We start from the raw sequence: 7,151 nt of genomic DNA, 5'->3' as shown, positions 1-7,151 counted from the left end.
CGTAGGAAGTGGTGTCTTCATTGCAGTTGACAAAAATATTGTGTCTACTGAGGTCAAAGTGGAGTGTGATTGTGAAGTTATCTGGACACGTTTAACAGGGCTAGGAGAAATAAAGCTAATTGTTGGGTGTTATTACCAGCCATCAGGTTCCACCATGACAGTTCTAGAATCATTCAAAGGGAGTCTACACTCTGTATCGCAGAAGTACCTGGATCATGCTATATTAGTCGGAGGCGACTTCAACCTACCTAGTATAGACTCGGATGTCTATAGATTCATTACAGGTGGTACAGACAAGCCGCCGTGTGAATTACTTTTGAACACATTATCCGAAAACTGTCTTCAGTAGCTAAATCGACAGCCAACGTGTAACAGAAATATTTTAGATTTGGTGGCCATGAACAGACCAGACCTCATCGACGGTGTCAGTGTTCAGACAGGGATTAGTGGTCATGATGTTGTCATTACGACTATGGTTACGAAAGTTAAAAAGTCAGTCAAGGAGGCTAGGAGAGTATTCTTACTAGAAAGAGCAGATAAGCAGTTGTTAGCATCCCACTTAGTAAATCAATCGACTTCATTTACCTCCGGTACGATGGACGTGGAAGAATTATGGGCAAATTTTAAACACATTGTAAATCACGCATTGGAGAAGCATGTACCGAAAAAGTGGGTTACGGACGGGAAAGACCCACCGTGATTTAACAGCGCAATTCGGAGAATGCTCAGGAAGCAAAGACAGTTGCACTCGCGGTACAAGAAAGATTGGGAGACTGAGGACAGGCAGCCGGCCGAAGTGGCCGTGCGGTTCTAGGCGCTGCAGTCTGGAACCGCGTGACCGCTACAGTCGCAGGTTCGAATCCTGCCTCGGGCATGGATGTGTGTGATGTCGTTAGGTTAGTTAGGTTTAACTAGTTCTACGTTTTAGGGGACTAATGACCTCAGAAGTTGAGTCCCGTAGTGCTCAGAGCCATTTGAACCATTTTGAGGACAGGCAAAAGTTAGTAGAGATTCGTGCTGCTGTAAAAAGAGCGATGCGTGAAGCATACAGCTACTACCACCTTCATACTTTAGCAAGAGATCTTGCTGAAAACCCAAGGAAATTCTGGTCTTCCGTAAAATCGGTAAGAGGGTCGAAGGCTTCCATCCAGTCACTCATTGATCAGTCTGGCCCGGCAACGGAAGACAGCAAAACGAAAGCTGAAATTTTAAATTTAGCATTTGATAAATCTTTCACGCAGGAGGATCGCACAAACATACCGCCGTTTGAGTCTCGTACAGATTCCCATATGGAGGACATAGTGATAGACATCCCTGGGGTTGTGAAGCAGCTGAATGGGTTGAAAATAAATAAATCGCCAGGTCCTGATGGGATTCCAATTCGGTTTCACAGAGAGTACTCTACTGTATTGGCTCCTTACTTAGCTTGCATTTATCGCGAATCTCTTGCCCAACGTAAAGTCCCGAGCGACTGGAAAAAAGCGCAGGTGACGCCTGTATATAAGAAGGGCAGAAGGATGGATCCTCAAAATTACAGAACAATGTCCTTAACATCGGTTGTTGCAGGATTCTCGGACATATTCTCAGTTCGAATACAATGAATTTCCTTGAGACAGAGAAGTTGCTGCCCATGCATCAGCACAGCTTTAGAAAGCACCACTCCTGCGAAACGCAACTCGCCCTTTTCTCACATGATATCTTGCGAACCATGGATGAAGTGTATCAGACAGATGGCATATTCCTTGACTTCCGGAAAGCGTTTGACTCGGTGCCCCACTGCAGACTCCTAACTGAGGTACGAGCATATGGGATTGGTTCCCAAATATGTGAGTGGCTCGAAGGCTTCTTAAGTAATAGAACCCAGTACGTTGTCCTAGATGGTGATAGTTCATTGGAGGTGAGAGTATCATCTGGAGTGCCCCAGGGAAGTGTGGTAGGTCTGCTGCTGTTTTCTATCTGCATAAATGATCTTTTGGATAGGGTGGATAGCAATGTGCGGCTGTTTGCTGATGATGCTGTGGTGTACAGGAAGGTGTCGTCGTTGAGTGACTGTAGGAGGGTACAAGGTGACTTGGATAGGATTTGTTACCGGCGTAAAGAATGGCAGCTAACTCTAAATATAGATAAATGTAAATTAATGCAGATGAATAGGAAAAAGAATCCTGTAATGTTTGAATACTCCATTAGTAGTGTAGCGCTTGACACAGTCACGTCGATTAAATATTTGGGTGTAACACTGCAGAGCGATATGAAGTGGGACAAGCGTGTAATGGCAGTAGTGGGGAAGGCGGATACTCCATTAGTAGTGTAGCGCTTGACACAGTCACGTCGATTAAATATTTGGGTGTAACCTTGCAAAGCGATATGAAGTGGGACAAGCATGTAATGGCAGTAGTGGGGAAGGCGGATAGTCGTCTTCGGTTCATTGGTAGAATTTTGGGAAAATGTGGTTCATCTGTAAAGGAGACCGCTTATAAAACACTAATACGACCTATTTTTGAGTGCTGCTCGAGCGTTTGGGATCCCTATCAGGTCGGATTGAGGGAGAGCATAGAAGCAATTCAGAGGCGGGCTACTACATTTGTTACTGGTAGGTTTGATCATCACGCTAGTGTCACAGAAATGCTTCAGGAACTCGGGTGGGAGTCTCTGGAGGAAAGGAGGCGTTCTTTTCGTGAATCGCTACTGAGGAAATTTAGAGAACCATCATTTGAGGCTGACTGCAGTACAATTTTACTGCCGCCAGCTTATATTTCGCGGAAAGACCACATAGATAAGATAAGAGAGATTAGGGCTCATACAGAGGCATATAGGCAGTCATTTTTCCCTCGTTCTGTTTGGGAGTGGAACAGGGAGAGAGGATGCTAGTTGTGGTACGAGGTACCCTCCGCCACGCACCGTATGGTGGATTGTGGAGTATGTATGTAGATGTAGATGTAGATATTTCCAGGGTCACGTTCAGAATGTGTTGCAATATGTGCCTTCAGTGCAGCTATGTTTGCAGTCAGAACACTGAACACATCTTTCAGATAGCCCCACAGTCATAAGTCACACAGATTAAGATCAGGGGATTGGGATGACCAGGCTGTAGGGAAATGGCAGGCGATAATTCTAGCATTTCCGAAATAACGGTTCAGCAGCTGCTTAACTGGATTTGATATGTGTGGAGATGCGCCATCTTACATAAAAATGATTACTTCCACACATCCACGCAGTTGGAGAGCTGGAATGACGTGCTTGCGCAAAAGACACTCATAGTGCTTACCAGTGACGGTACAGGTAACAGGACCGGAAGCACCCGTCTCTTTGAAAAAATATGGCCCTATGGTAAATGGTGCCGTAGACCCACACCATACAGTGACCTTTTCAGGATGAAGTGGTACTGGTTGATTTGCGTGTGATTTTCCATTGCCCATCTTCAACAATTCTGTGTATTAAGATATCCTGTCAGATGGAAATCTTCCACGGCCAATCATTGTCCACTTCTATGCGAGCAAGAAATTCTAAAGCAAACTTCCCTCTTGCTGGCAGGTCAGCAGGATGCAACTCGTGCACATGGGTAATTATGTATGGATAGCAAAGAAGGATGTTTCGTAGGATGCAGATGAATAGGAAAAAGAATCCTGTAATGTTTGAATACTCCATTAGTAGTTGCACACCAAAAGAACCTGTCTTTTCGAATTTCCGATTTATTTTCTGCAGACACACGGCAGTCATCGGAAGCACGCCTTTTTGCAAACCCTTCTGTGTCGGGAACTTCAGCAGAGAGACGTGTGCACAGTCATCACTCTTGTAATAGGCCTACAGCTTTACAAGCGGGCAGTCCTGGCGAACATCGCAGACGCGAAAGTAGGAAAAGCCGTGTACCTGGCGTGTTTATACTGGGTTATATGGGTAGTGCACATGACAGGAATTTTCATTTACGCACTCTGACACATACGGCGCTATATGTTGATTAATTTTCACACTGTTTTTTTCCTCTGTCATACGTTTTCCCCCTTCTCCGATAATATTTCTTTGCAATTTGACGTTATTCTGACCTGTGGTGTTATTTCTACAGTGTTTTGAAAGTTTATCTTTAATTATAATCAACCCGTATATTGTTCACTATGGCTGGCGAATCATCTGGATTTTGGGCACAGGATCAGGGCCTTTAGCATGTCAACATCTACATGTACACAAATACTGAGTAATCCACCGTGCATCGCGTGGCAGATGGTACCATGTACCATCACTAGTCATTTTCTTTCTATTCTACTCGCAAATAGAATGAGGGAAAAACGACTATCTATACAGGGCTATTCAAAAAGAAGGAACAGTTTTCAAAATTTATTGCTCCCAAACTACAAAAGAGAGAAACAGAATTCCAATTTTCGTGGAAAGAGTAAAGTTCAAATTTTTATCCATTCAATGTCAGCAGCATGTGTTACACGACAAATACGAAAACGGTGGCTCATTTTCTACCACAAACGAAGCTAATGATCTCTCGTTATCGAATTCACAGCTTCAACAATGCGATGTTGCGCACTTTCAATAGTGTCAGGCACAGAGGGGATGAAAACGCTATCTTTTATTTAACCTCAGAGGTTAAAGTCACAACATGTCCTGGGAGACCACCGACGATGAAGTTCATCTTCTGCTCCTCCTCTTCCAATCAAACATCTTGGAATGGTGTCATTAAGGTAACGTCGGACGTGCTTAGAGAAATTCCCACTTGAGCAGTACTCGAGAACAGGTCACACTAGTGTCCTATACGCGGTCCCCTTTACAGATGAACTACATTTCCTAGAATCCTCCCAATAAACCGAAGTCGACCATTCGCCTTCCCAACCACAATGCTCACATGCTCGTTCCATTTTGTATCGCTCTGCAACGCTATGCCTAGGTATTTACATGATGTGACTGTGTCAAGCAGTATGTGTATGTGTATGCTGTATCCAAAAATTGTGGGGTTCGTTTTTTGTACTCATCTTCATTAACTTACATTTTTCTACATTTAGAGCTAGCTGTCGTTCATCACATCAACTAAAAATTTTTTCTACGTCATCTTGTATCCTCAACAGTCCCAGTAACAACCTATAAACTACAATATGCAAGTCTGCGAACAAGTTGCGGCTAAGAGAGCTCACTGCGCTGGGGAAATAGGCTTAACTTTTAAAACAGCGGATATATGTTAAGAGGATGTCTTTGAAGCTGCCAGATAAGTCGAAAAGCTAGTGCCCTTTTTTCACATCTCTAACTCTGTCCAGGGCACGTCTGCATTTTTGTGCTATGATAGGAGTTTTTTCATTCTGGCTCCCAATTCTTACTCTGCCATAATTTTGAATTTAGATTTCCATAGCTTGGCAACTGATGTAGATTTTTGTTGACTCAGGCAACGGCTGACTGAGGATAGGTGTTTTTATTGTCTTAGGAACCATGTTGCTTATGTTCTGACAAACGAATAAAGCTTTCAAAAAACCAACAGGGGACCATTAATTACATGTATTTATCCCCCCTCTTGCAAAATTTGAAACGATTTGCCCAAAATTGAAACACAGAAGCGCTGTGCATAAAAAAACCAAGAAACGTATTTTTTACACATACAAGCCGAATGTAGGATTTTTTAAACCAAGTTTTCAGTTTTATCGTAAGAATACATTTTTATTTATTTGATCACTTTAAACTGTATCTGAGAGGTCAGCTCACGTAAGAACGAATTTTGTGTGCTACATTTAGCTCGACTTTAAACTATCATATATCAACAACAAGTAAAGATTACTGGATTAAAAAATCCGTTTTGACTTTATCCATTCATTACCTTCGTAAAAAGTTTGAACTGATTCGTACAAGATCAAAGTAGAGAAGTGCTGTGCTTCAAAAACTCCCAGAAAAACGTGTTTTTTGTATGTTTTGCACTTAAAATTCGAACAGTACGCATGCAAATTGTACCATCAGTGCTATTTTTCTGGGGGGACGCTGGGGGATGCGTACCCCTAAACCTTTGCGTCAACAAAGTAATTTTTTTACTAAGTTGAGAATTTGGAAGAGTGCCAAAGATTTATTTCACGGATGTAAATTTTTTATTTATTTTTTTCGTGTTGGTAATTGCAATGCGAACGATACCAGTGCAGTTTTTGGTGGGAAAAGCGATGTCATTGACTGTTTAAAGCTTTTCGAAGCTGCGGCAACCGTTCTCGACAACTGAATCGCTGGCAGCCATTTTCTTTTATTGTTCAGGGGTTGATGGGAATCGCATGCTTCATTTGAGGTGATGTAAACTGAAGTGTTCGATACCACATTCTCTTGTATGTTTGGGTGTTTCTCGGTATCGCCTGCTTCATTTGATTGTCAACTGAAGAGTCTGATTCCATTTTTTTTTTTTTTTTTTTTTTTTTTTTTGTAGTTCGACATGTTGATGACGTCATGGCTAAAAGCAGACGGGTGGCATCCCTTGCTTCAGTTATAAGTAATTTTCGCTGCATTATATCCAATCTCGGAGTACCCTCAAACTTTTTTTTTTTTAGAAAAAAAAAGCACTGTGTACCATTATCTATGTATTAGTTTTAATCCAATTAAAATCTTATGCAAAAGGAATTAATAGAATTGCACAGTCTGCCTGGGCGCCAGCTCTGGCTCGTCGTTCAAACTTTGCTCAATATATAACACAGCTACAGTAAGACAGATGTTCGAATGGCTAGATAATGGCCGCTGATCCGGACTATAGCAAAAACTTGTGACCCCATTTTCCTAGCTCAAATAGGAACCGAGCACCATGACGCTCTCCCCTCCTCCTCACCCACTCCCGCACCCCCCCCCTCCTCCCCAACACAATACCGATCACCGATCCTGAGGACGGCCTTTTCGGAGATACTTTTAGAGCGCTTTCGCGCTGTAGCGATAATATAATGCTTTTCTTTTACGAATGTGTTTAATTTCAGTTCTTTCAGTGACGCTACTATGTTCTTGTAAACATCAAACTGACTTCGTATTGTGGGTCACAAGAAGACCACATAATTGGTATTTTTCCTCTAAGCGCTGTTTACTTCATAAACCAGCATCTGTGTTCGATGTTCGCTAAACGATGTAAAACACCACAAATGAAACTTCTGCACCCTGCAGTTGGCGTAAAAGATTGAAAACTTATCTCACGGCACGAGAAAATACAGGGC

The sequence above is a fragment of the Schistocerca serialis genome, chromosome 4 (assembly GCF_023864345.2).
Source record: "Schistocerca serialis cubense isolate TAMUIC-IGC-003099 chromosome 4, iqSchSeri2.2, whole genome shotgun sequence".
NCBI lineage: Eukaryota > Metazoa > Arthropoda > Insecta > Orthoptera > Acrididae > Schistocerca > Schistocerca serialis.
Note: the sequence above shows the minus strand (reverse complement) of the source record.